Here is a 12,907-nt window from a genome sequence, read left to right as displayed (position 1 = left end):
GGAGCTCACTGGAGAGGCAGAATGCTGCTTTGATGGGATCCCAAGGGAGGTAATCAGGGCCGGTGGCTGCAAGCAGGGAATGTGCTCGATGCTGGAGTCGGAGATGGACAAGCTATGCTTCCTGCTTTAGAGTGGGAAAACTGTTTGGGTTTGACACAGGCCATCCGGTCAGTTTTAAGTGTAAGGGCCATCTGTTTTATAGGAGGCTGGATGGAATGATTTGTTTGAGTTTGATTCTGTGTGACTGCCAAAGCTGGCCCAACGGACTGTTTTGAACAGATGACTTGTTTCTGTCTTTGGGTTTAATGGCCTCGTGAAGAGGCTCAGGTCACGTGAAAGAGATCTGCCCACGGTCTCAAAACAGTGGTTGCAAAACTGAATTTGGAAACCAAGCCTCCTGATGCTTAGTCCAGGACTTCTTTTTACTGTTTGTCAAAATTTTTAGTCAACACTGTGTTCGCTGAAGACTCGCTGGGAAAGATTAGAGGGCAGGAGGAGAAGAGGATGAGCTGTCTGGATGGCATCACGGACTCAAAGGGCATGAGTCTGAGCAAATCCCGGGAAACGGTGAAGGACAGGCTTGCTGCGGTCCACAGGGCAGCAAAGAGCCAGGCACGACTGTGACTGAAGAGCAACAACAAATCACCCAGTGCCTCCTTTCTGTACAGTGTCTCCTGGGTTCTTCTGACCCTTTGCATTTTCAGTCTTGCAGGCTCACTGTCTCAGAAGCCTTTAAAGAGAATGGAATCCTACACCTGAAATTTCAACATTTTTGTTTTCAATGACAAGATGGAGGGAAAATATTGCATCACATCAGACAGGTCTCTTCTCAAGATTTTAGTTCTGCTCTGAGCTGCTTCTGGGTGACCTACTGCTCTAATTAGGCTGGAAGTCAACTTGGCTTTCATGGGATTCAGGATAATGGCTGGAGGAAAAAGTTGTCAAGACTGCTTATCATCATCAGGGCTCACAGTGGCCTCACAGCATTCCAGGAATTCATCGATTCACTCCATGATGCATTCTGCCGGTTAACCATAAACACAGACTCACAGGGGGAACAAAAATCACGGACTGATTTAGTCTTAATTAATATACTGGGGACAGAACAAAGCAGACACATAGTAACACTGGAACTTATTGCCAGTCCCCTCCCCAAGCTCCCCAGGCAGGGGCGCAGTGCAGGAGGAAGTCACCGAGGACCCAGGCTGGCTGTCCCATCTCCTCCTTCCTCACGTGTGCTCAGCCACAGGAGGAGAGAGAAGCAACCCCAGCCCGTTCTGGCTGAGAGAGTTCTGGCGAGGATCAAAGCAGATGATGGGTGGGGAAGAGTGAAACACCAGGCAGGTGATGTGAAATGAAACACACGCCTGCACTCAGGACGGTCAAACGCAACATGTTGCTGGCTGCAAGGACACTGCTGGGAGAGCACGGGGTGACCTGAGTGCGCAGGAGAGCGCTGCTCCCAGGCAGGGCAGTTAGGAGCAGCGACTGTGCACGTTCAGCCTGAACAGGGGATTAAGGCAGCAGAAGACCGTGCTAGAGTTTAGAAAATATCTCACTCTATTTCATATGATGCTCAAGAGAATGTGCAAAGTGGGTCCTGGTTTTATGATTACCCTTACTCTTAAAAATCAGTGAGGCTTCCCTGGTGGCTCAGCGGTAAAGAATCCGCCTGCCAATGGAGGAGACATGGGTTCAATCCCTGGGTCAGGAAGATCCCCTAGAGAAGTAAATGGTAACGCACTCCAGTATTCTTGCCTGGAAAATGCTATGGACAGAGGAGCCTGGTTGTCAGAGAGTTGGACAGGACTTAGCAACTGAACAACAACACTATAAAGCAGAGGCTCCCGACCAGGGAGGTTACTGGTATGCAGCAGGTGAGACCGACCACGCTGTAAACAGCCTGCAATACACAGGGCAGCCCCCACAACAAAGGATCACCTGGGCCCAAATGTCAACTGTGCCAATGTGGAGCAGGCCTGCTGAAAAGGAGACAGGCCCACAGAGAAGCAGCAGCTTATTTAAAAAGCCACAGCGAGTTAGTGGAAAGGCTGGAACCTGAACGCAGGTCTCCTGGCACCTCAGACAGGTGTCCCAGGTCATACAGCCTGCACCGCTCTACACCTGGGCAGCAGAGGAAACGAGCCTGAAGGACAGGGGCCGGGGCAGGAGCTTGGCTGATGCTGGAGACCTGGAGTCAGAGCAGCACCAACAGGGAGAGGGGGAGGAGAGAGACTAGGGGAAAGAGAAAAGCAGAGGAGGAGGCAGGCAGTGGAGGTCTATTTCTGACTCCTAGCTAGAACAGCCTTTAACATTTCTACAGCGATCTGCATTTAAAGAGGCTGGTTTCACACTCTCAGTCATCACAACAGTCTCATCAGTGCGGTAGGTCGGTGGTGGAAGAGGCCAAGATAAAAACATATTTTCTGAAGCTCAGAAGGATGAAACGCTTTACCCAGCATTCCCGAGCTTGCAGAGCAGGGCAGGCCTCGGTCAGCACCCTCTCGGGCAGCTGACAGGCACCTCGCCCCAGCCTGATGCAGCCCACAAAGGGGGCGCGGAGAGGGGGGAGGTCCCTCTGAAAGGGCTGCGCTGTGAGGGCAAGCACGCAGGCCCCCGGTGGTGGAGGCGGAGGCCCTGATTGGAGGCTGGCTGCCTAACTGCAGGGCGCCCCCGCCTCTCTGCGCATCGCTGCCTGTCCTCACGGTGAGAGAACCACCAGCTCACCTTGAGGAGCCCTCCCTGCTCTGCAAACCAAGTCCAGTCTATTTTTAAATTCTCTATTCCACAGAAGCCAATGATGCTGCTTCTGAGGGTAGCCAATGAAAACTGTTACTAGGGAGGCAGCTGCTATAGCTGAGCTCCTTAGCCTCTGCTGACAGGAGATAGAATTACTTTGTTAATGAGCTAATTTTTCAAAAAAAAAAAAACTGTCTTCTTAAAAAATATCTTTGTTCAAAAAGCCTGGCTGCTGTTTCAGGCAGTTCTGCTGCTGACGGCTTAGCTCCCACTAACGTTTCTCCTGTGACCGATGCCCTCACCGGGCTTCAGGGACGCACGGGGTAGGTGTGGTGGACAGGGGACACACAGGCTACAGCTGCCGGGCTCCAGGTCTCAGGGAAACGCGTCACCTTCCAGGACTGTCATCTAAGCTTTAAAATGAGGGGTGGGATGAGCAGGTCCCCTGAGCACACTCGGCACTGAGGCTCACACCATGTTGAGTCTGGTCTGAGTCAGCTTCTTTGTTTCCACTCTGCTTGTGAAGATTAAATAAAACAATGAATGGGGAAAAACTCCTGAAAAACAGGACATGTCACTGTCAGAGAAGCTTGTCAGAGGGGTGTGGAGCTCTAGAAATACAGGGAAGGCCATTTATCCGGGTGCCAGTTTATTTGTTCACAGGGGTCTCCAGCAGTAGCTCTCAACTAAGGAATGCAGCTCATTCAGTGCAATGGGAAAAATTCGAGACAAAGTTCCACCGCAAGTAATTACGATGAAGTAGCAACATTTGCAAGAATTACCTTTTCCCCATCACCAAGCCAAATCAAAGTCACACCACAACATCATGTTTGCTACTTTACATTACAGTGTGATCTTTCTGGCAGAGTGGTGGAATCACATTCCATACAACCCTGGGTGGGCACTTCCTAGTTTGGGGGACTCTTCAACTTCCACTGAATTGCACTTCAATTTCATCAGTCTAAATCCAGCTAATTACAGAGTTCATGATTTAAAAATTTAAAAAACCAAAAAAACCCCTATTGACAGGGTAACAGGCAGGAAGGCCAGGGGTCTCCAAATGGAGGAAATAGCCTGCAAGTGTCAGACATTTTTATCTCTCTTAAGTGGCAGTAGGAAACAAACTAGCAATATTTTTTCCTTCTCTATACAAATTTAAAGGGAGGTTTCTCTTAAAATACTGTGTTGCCATAATGACACCTGGTTTGGCCTGAAGTTAGCTATTCTTGAGCCTAGAGATAACCAATGCCTTTTTCTTATGGAAATGTTCGTCTTAAGCTATGCTAATGTACTATGCCTTTACCCCAAACTCTGTCTCCAAGTCGGTTCCGCCTCTTGGCCCAGAACCTACTTGACAAACCAGTATGGATATTGTTCCCCTAATCTATGTAAATGAAACTATTTGTATGGTGATCTGTTCTTCTTCAAGATTCAAGTTAATCATTTTATGGCCCAGGATAAACCATTTGGCGCCAAGACTATCCCAAAATGCATCTTATGGGTGAGGGGCCTGGTGCCATTCTGAATTTTAAGACATTCCTTTCTTTCATTAACAGACTGCTAGTGACTATGTAACATCCAGCTGAAGACTAGCAGGCGGGTACTCTTTCTGCCCCCTTCTGATGCCTATGTCAGAAGCCTTCTCTATCTCCTTTATACTTTAATAAAACTTTATTACACAAAACCTCTGAGTGATCAAGCCTCGTCTCTGGCCCCGGATTGAATTCTTCTCCTCCGGGGGCCAAGAATCCCGGTGTATTCGCGTGATTCAACAACAACCTTTCACTATCATCTTGGCCTGCCATCTGTGAACTAATGTATCTGTGTTTGCACACGCTGCTACCACCTGACACTTCAGTGGAGTGTCTTCGAAGTCGCTGCCTTGAAGTCATATATGCGACAGTGACTAGATCTAGCTGCTCTAGCCGTCAGGCCTTCAGGGGATCATCAACTCCACATCCCCAGGAGATCATCAACTCTTCACAAAGCCTTTGAGCTCTAAAATTTTAATAATCTCGATTTCCCACCAATACCAGCCTCTTTTTCAACTTTGAGTTCATAGCCAGGAAATGATTACTCAAGGTCCTGCCCAAACTGATTGACAACAGACAGACCTACCTGTGAACCCGCAAGGGAAAAGACAGGGCAGACACCACCTCGCTCCATCCAGCTGTGTCCACTGCAGCGCTGTGTCCTCTGGGAAACCACCCCCTAACTGAGTCACTGGGTGGGACGCTGCTTTGGTCGTCTCTGCAGCCCCAGGCCCCAGTGCAGGACCAGACACGGGCAGTTGCTTAAATGGAAGACTACTGGATGAAGAAGTACAGTCTGTGACCGTGAAATGGCCTGACCCTGGGACCACAAGACGCAGACCAGCGCGAGCTCTGTCCTTGAGCAGCAGAGGGACCCCAGGCAGATCTCTTCACCTCTCTGCTGCTGCTGCTGCTGCTGCTAAGTCGCTTCAGTCGTGTCCGACTCTTTGCGACCCCGTAGACGGCAGCCCACCAGGCTCCGCCGTTCCTGGGATTCTCCAGGCAAGAACACTGGAGTGGGTTTCCACTTCCTTCTCCAATGCATAAAAATGAAAAGTGAAAGTGAAGTTGCTCAGTCGTGTCCGACTCTTCGTGACCCCATGGACCGCAGCCTACCAGGCTCCTCCGTCCATGGGATTTTCCAGGCAAGAGTACTGGAGTGGGGTGCCATTGCCTTCACCTCTCTACCCCTGGCCTATTTCATCACCTGTAAGATGATCTAATAAGGTGACTGATTCTGATGCTGCCTGGGACTGATGAGGCGACAGCAGACCTAGAAGCCACAGGTATCCTGCAAAGCAAGGACAAAAGCAGTGGGCTGTTTCATACATGTATATAAAGAAACCTTTTCTAGCCTGGCCTTTGGGATAAGAACTGTCACCCAGAACTTTTCCTAGATGCTCCCTGCCCTGTAAACAAGAAGGATGCCATGCTAATCTCACGTGCTAGCAGCCTCCATAAAATCCTAAACTCAAGAGACACTGCCCTTGGGGCACAGAAGAAAGAGCCCAGGAGGCACGTGACTTGGGCAGCTGGTCCTGAGTCTCCCATCCATCCCCCATTGGCCTCGGACAAGCGAGTCCCCTCTCTGCCTCAGTGTCCTGACAAGAAGAGATCCCCTCAAAGCTTCCTCGTCTGGCTCCTGCCCCTCAGTGGTCCCCCACTTTCCCATAGCCCTTTCACAGGCGGCTCTAACTTCATCAACCCCATGCAGGAGGCTCACCACCCTCGGATGGGGTGGTATCAACACACCAGCTGGAACGAGCTCCTCTGTCATCGTCTCTGTGCCCAGATTTTCTTTGAACAGTTTCTGCTTTTTATTCCCCCTTAGGGGAAAGCACGAATGCAGTCCCCACGACCACAAATTATGCTGTCATGTCGCCCACATTTGGGGAAATCGCAGGGGTCAGCACATCCAGAGTGCAATGGAAAGCCTCGCCCTGGGAAAACCACCTTCGTGATCATGGAATCTCCCCTGCCAGGTAAGTAAGAGTTTCTACTTTAATAAAGGCTCCTATAACTTATTTGGCAGGCAACCTAGAAATCCTTTCCAATTCCTCATCGAATTATTTGCCAAGAACTGATAGCCCAGATCAAACCCCGGGAGTTCTCACCTGGACTAACTTGGCTTCCTAAGAGGCTTCCCTGTCTCCAGATATAGCACCTTCAAACCCACCTCTCACAGTTCCAAGAATAACCGGGTAAAACGCAAATCTGATGACATCAGGTGCTCACATAAAGCCCTCTGAAGAGGACGGCTCTCCTGCGGGAAGTGGTATAAAGCCCTCCCAAGCCTCAGCACTGGGGAGCTTATTCCTGGCACGTGCCCCGGCCGGTCTCGTCCCGTTGGTCCATCCCTGTCCCCACCCCACGCCCCCAGCACGTGGGAGGACCACTGTCAGGCCCTGTCTCTGCCGGAGCCTTTTCAGCATACGCCCAGCAGCACGTGCACGTCAGGTCCCCCAACCCCAGGTCTGCAGCTCGGATCCCACGACAAGGTCTGTTTCTGGGTCTGCCACTGTGGGCTCCGCGAGGGGAGTCACCAGGTTTGACTTTATCTTCCCGGCAGCCTGGGAGTGCTCAGCCCGTGTTTATTTTCCTATGGCTTTGTATGAAGCTTTCTCAACAGCTTTTTCTTTCTTTCTTTTTAAATAGAAAGTGCATCCTCTTTTTTTTTTAAATATTTATTTGAGGCACACAGGATCTTCAATCTTCCTCCTGGGCATCTGTGACCTAGTTCCCAGACTAGGGATTGAACCCAGACCCCCTGCATTGACAGCACGGAGTCTTACCACTGGAGCCCTAGGGAAGTCTTTGGACAGTTCTAACATGGGATTCCGGATAGAGGGGTTGCTGCTGCATGTGTGTGTTTAAGCAAAACCTCTGTGTTTAAGAAAAGTCACGAGTCATGAAGAATTAAAAGACTTTAAATTAGCAAGCTCTGTCTGGGGGCTGCAGGTGCCAGCTCTGCATCTCTTCTCTGCCTGCCCTGTGCACGGTCCAGTGTGCTGTGAGCTCCCCAACCCTCCCCTCCCTCACAAATGGGGGCGCGCCACATGTCTCGCTCGACGCTGGAGGTGTGCAGCCTGGCTCCTGGATCCATATTCCCCTGAAACTGCACACCACGTTGTGGCTTAAGCACGTTGGACTTTCTCAGCGACGCTGTTAATAATTTCCATTAGTTTTTCAAAAGGGCTCCAAGTCACCAGAAAGAGCATTCCCACTCCCCCAGCAGAAAGCACAGGGGCTGCCTCGAGCTAGGGGCTGCTGCTGAAGCCCTGTCACGGGGTGTTCCTGCTCAGGGACCACTGCCCACAGACATGGGGGTTAAAGGGGGCAGAGTCTCCACGGTGCTCTCATCAGGAACAGAGAAACCAGGAGTAATTCACGGAGCGTTTGGAAACCTCCAAAAGCAGTGAAACCCAATACAGAGCAAGGAAACTGCACAAATCTGGAGATTCTATTTGGCTCAGCAATTTCGAGTCCATTTGCTAAATGCAATAATGTAACAGAGGTCTGAGTTCCTCCTCAGTTCAGGGGGACTCAGGAGCTGCAGGGTCCAAAGCCATGCCTTGAGGCACATGTGACCAGGAGCAGCAGAAATGGGGCAGGTCTGAGGAGTGATACTAGTGTAAAAGACACACCAGACTTCAAAGACTTAGGACCAAAAGTCGTCTAATAATAGCTCATCACTAATTTATATGTTGATTACGTGTTGAAATTATAGTATTTTAGATACAGTACTTTAGATAAGATTGCTGAAATTAATTTTATCTGTTCCTTTTACTTAACAGGGCGATTAAGTATTTAAAACACTGCACATGGCTCTGACTTGCAGCTTGGGTTCTGTTTCTGTCGGTCAGGGCTGCTCTAGAGGACACGGCACCACTATTCACTAATCTCTGATTCAATTCACTCTGTCAGTGCTTAAGTAATTGATTCCCGCCTTAGAAATGTCCTACTCTCTGCAAATCAAAAGCAAAACTTTCAGAGAGAGTTTTCTAAGACAGGCATTCGCATTTTCACAAAAATAAAAAACTGTTCGCCAAAGAGTATCTGGAAAAATACACTCACTTAGACAAATTGATCCATCGGGTCCAAATCCATGGTGCAAGCCACTTGGTGATATATTATAGAAAATGTCATATCCGGGGTATACGTCTAATAATCGTCTCTCTCTAAAGACTTTTCCTGAGCACCTACTGCATACTGGACTCTTCACATCTGTTATCATTCTTTCCATTTTAGATACGAGTGAACTGGAGCTAGGAGCGGCTCAAGGCCACTGGCAGGTGGCAAGTCGCCCGGGAGCCAGGCCACGGTACACGGCGTGCTCCACTCCCCCTCCTCTCCCCACACTGTAATGAAGGCACAGACATCACGCCTCTGGTTAGGGAAGCTGTCCTGCGAGGCAGACGTGGGAGGCTATCCATCACCGCATTGAAGGAGGGCATTCAAAGCCGTGTGAAGGACTTGCCCACATCTCACGGCTTGCTGGAGCACAGTCTCACACCCAGGCGTTCTTGTAGCTTTTAAATGTATCCTCTCCATGCTGCCACACACCACTTCCTCCTTTAATTAATACTGTGTTCCTGAAGGTCTTAGAATTAAAGGGGACATCAGAAGGTAGACTATTATTGCCAATAATAGTCACATTCATATTCAAAGACAAAACATACATGACTGTACATTATATATTCCTATATTATGAATGTAGTAACGACACCATGACTTTTTAGTGTGAGACTTCACACATTCGTCAGCTCTTCCATGCTCACCATGCCATGCTAATTTGAAAGAGGGAGAACCTGAGGCACAAGACAGTTGAGTGACTTTGACGAACGGAGCTACTCGTGGACCAAATCAGAATTACACGTGAGGACAACAGAGTTAACCGGGGAAGCCTTTCCTCTTGGTCTCTAACTCCAGCGAAGGTCTGACTGACTGATGTATAAACTTCGAGGTAGGTAGGAAAATGTCAAAGCAAAAAGAGCGGGAAGATACATAGAAACGGTTAACTTCTCGTGAGGGAAGTGCGTTTACCGTGTGTGGGCATCCGGTCTGGCTTTGCTCTGCCCTGTCTGGGCCTCGGGTCCTCAGCTTTCCCGGGGCTGCACTTCCCCTCCTTACAGGGCAGGGGGAGAAAGGCAACAGAACAGGAGTCGTCAGATGAGAGTCCTAGACCCAGCTCTGCTGAGAGCTACCCTGGCAATCATGCCCAAGTTCAGACCCTTTCCCGCTCTGTTTCCTCATCTGTAAGAGGGAGGTAATTCCTAACTTGCTGAGTGTGGTGTTAATTAAATAACGTATTATAAATAGAGCTCTTGGCACTTAGTAGCGGAATTTACAGAAGCTGTCCCATCTGTATCCTATGGTCTAGCTCTGAATGATAAACGAAGATATAATAACTATAAATTGCCCAAGACACAGAGGGTGTTCAGTAAATATTACTTCCCTTTCCCGCTGAAGTGCCTCAAGGGACCCCAGTGAAAATTAAAAGTACTTAAATACTGGGTCCAAAAATGTGGCTCCTAGCGCAATGAGCCAGAGAAGAGCTCAAGAGCTTTTTCAGTTCTAAAGATGCCTTTTCTTCTTCTGAAAGTACCCCCCAGGCCCTTCACAGACTGTCTTCAGACGAGATCCTGAGTCGCCTGAGCATCCTATTCTCTGTTTTAAATGTGTCTGCATCAGTCAGCTTGGGCGGCGGTAATGAAATACCACACACTGGGTGTCCAGCAGTCGCAACTCCCTTCCTTATAGGAGGAGGAGGCCGAAGTCCAGATAGAGGTATGGACAGGCGGCTTCCTTGAGAGGCCTCTCCCCTGGCCTGTGGATGACGCCCCTCCCTGCACTTCACACAGCCTTCCCCTCTGCAGGTCTCCTGGAGACTCTGCTCTTCTTAAAGGAACAGTCCCAGTGGACGAAGCCTCCAGCCTTATGACCAGTTTGACCTTCAGTACCTCCTTAAAGGCCCCATCTCCAAATACAGTCACACTGGGGCTGAGAGCTTCGACCCACAAATATAGGGGGACACAATTCAGTCCACAAGTGTCCCAGACCACAATCCTCTGTTGGAAGCCTAATGGATACAATCCAGTGGACGTGCTCTGACAGTTGTGAAGATTACCGGGGCACTCATCTCCTCTGGAGGTAAAAACGGTACAGGTTTTACTCTGTTTTTATTTATCTTGCATGGTTTTGAATTATTTGGGATTCTTTAGGTTGTAAGTGACAGACACTAACGGGGAAAAATGGAATAAGTTCATACAGTGCAAAAAAGATAAGGCTCTTGGCTAAGTCTGGATTGAGCAGGACGGCACACGGGACACCCAGGCTCGACGACGCCAGGCGAGTTCCGTTTCTTTGGCCTCTGCTGAACCCTACCACCCTCTCTGGCTTCATTTTCAGACGGTCTTTACCCACATGGTGGGAAAGAGGGCTATAATGACTTGAGGCTTTCTTGATCCCGACATGACGGCACCTTTCCTAACAGCTCTAGCCCAGCAGGGGTTCCACAGAGGACTCAGTCACCCTGCACCTGAGCCAGTCACCACGGCAGGGGCTGGGTCGTGGCCAGCCCACACAGACTGCATGACCGGGCCAGGTGACCAGGGGCGGGCTGCTGCTTCCCCTCTACCTAACCCACCTCTCCAGAAACGGCTGTGCGCACAACACAGCCTCTCTCGAGGAGTAACAGCGCTATTCCAGGGAACAAACAGGTGTGCTAAAACATAATTTGGTTGTCTCTCTCTTTAAAAATCTCCTGGGACTTCCCTGGTGGTGCAGTTGATGGGAACCCACTTGCCAAGGGAGGGGCCATGGGTTTGATCCCCGGTCCGGAAAAATTCTACAAGCTGCAGAGCAACTAAGCCCATGAGCCACAACTACTGAGCCTGTGCTCCAGAGCCCATGCTCTGCGACAGGGAAGCAACTGCAGTGAGAAGGCCATGGGCTGCAAAGAAGAGCAGCCCCTGCCGGCCGCAACTAGATAGCCTGTGCACAGCATCAAAGACCCAGAACGGCCAAAAATAAACAAACAAAAATACCCAGACTCTCAATATTTGTGCCACATCTGACCTACTGAAATACCCTTAAGCTCATCTCTGTCTCTCTGGCCGGGTGCTGAAACACAACTCCCCTTCATGGACCACAGACCTGTTGCGGCAAAGGGGCTTGCGCAACTCAAAGAAGTGACGAGCCACGTCGTGCAGGGCCACTCAAAACAGATGGGTCCTAGCGGAGAGCTCTGACAGAATGTGGTCCACTGGAGGAGGGGATGGCAAACCACTCCAGTATTCTTGCCTCGAGAACCCCGTGAACAGTATGAAAAGGCAAAAAGATATGACACCAGAAGATGAGGCCCCCAGGTCAGAAAGTATCCAATATGTTACTGGGGAAGAGCAGAGAAATAGCTCCAGAAAGAATGAAAAGGCTGGGCCAAAAGTGGAAACGACGCTCAGCTGTAGATGTGTCTGGGGGTGCAAGTAAAGCCCAATGCTGTAAAGAACAACACTGCCTAGGAACCTGGAATGTGAGGTCCATGAATCAAGGGAAATTGGAAGTGCTCAAGCAGGAGATGGCAAGAGTGAACATTGACATCTTAGGAATCAGTGAACTAAATGGACAGCAACGGGCAAATTTAATTCAGATGAACATTATACCTACTACTGTGGGCAAGAATCCCTTAGAAGAAACGGAGTAGCCCTCATAGTCAACAAAATGCAGTACTTGGGTGCAATCTCAAAAATGACTGAATGATCTCGGTTCATTTCCAAGGCAAACCATTCAACATCACAGTAATCCAAGTCTATGCCACAACCACTAATGTCAAAGAAGCTGAAACTGAATGGTTCTGTGAAAACCTACAAGACCTTGTAGAACTAACATCAAAAAAAGATGTCCTTTTTGGACTTCCCTGGTGGTCCAGGGGCTAAGATTCCGTGCTCCCAATGCAGGGGGCCCAGGTTCAACCCCCGGTCAGGGAATTAGATCCCACATGCTGCAACTTTCTTTGGCACTGCCTTTCTTTGGGACTGGAATGAAAACCGATCTTTTCCAGTCTTGTGGCCACTGCTGAGTTTTCCAAATTTGCTGGCATACTGAGTGCAGCACTTTCACAGCATCCTGTTTCAGGACCTGGAACAGCTCAACTGGAATTCCATCACCTTCACTAGCTTTGTTCATAGTGATGCTTTCTTAGGCCCACTTGACTTCACATTCCAGGATGTCTGGCTCTAGGTCAGTGATCACACCATCGTGATTATCTGGGTCGTGAAGATCTTTTTTGTACAGTTCTTCTGTGTATTCTTGCCATCTCTTCTTAATATCTTCTGCTTCTGTTAAGTCCATACCATTTCTGTCCTTTATCGAGCTCCTCTTTGCATGAAATGTTCCTTTGGTATCTCTGATTTTCTTGAAGAGATCTCTAGTCTTTCCCATTCTGTTGTTTTCTTCTATTTCTTTGCATTGATCACTGAAGAAGGCTTTCTTATCTCTTCTTGCTATTCTTTGGAACTCTGCATTCAGATGTTTATATCTTTCCTTTTCTCCTTTGCTTTTCTCTTCTCTTCTTTTCACAGCTATTTGTAAGGCCTCCTCAGACAGCCATTTTGCTTTTTTGCATTTCTTTTCCATGG

General features: G+C 49.2%; 1 protein-coding gene and 1 non-coding gene across 7 annotated transcripts in view; both read right to left on the bottom strand.

Annotated features, from left to right (window-relative positions):
* EVL (Enah/Vasp-like) overlaps positions 1-12,907 on the bottom strand; it is a 148,038-nt gene that overhangs the window by 79,815 nt on the left and 55,316 nt on the right. The window lies entirely within an intron of this gene.
* On the bottom strand, positions 6,100-6,261 carry LOC112443341 (U1 spliceosomal RNA). The gene has a single exon (XR_003031679.2). It is a non-coding gene; the product is annotated as a U1 spliceosomal RNA (small nuclear RNA).

Source organism: Bos taurus, chromosome 21 (assembly GCF_002263795.3).
Source record: "Bos taurus isolate L1 Dominette 01449 registration number 42190680 breed Hereford chromosome 21, ARS-UCD2.0, whole genome shotgun sequence".
Taxonomy (NCBI): Eukaryota; Metazoa; Chordata; class Mammalia; order Artiodactyla; family Bovidae; genus Bos; species Bos taurus.
The sequence above is the reverse complement of the archived record's forward strand: the minus strand, read 5'-3'. Positions and strand labels throughout refer to the sequence as shown.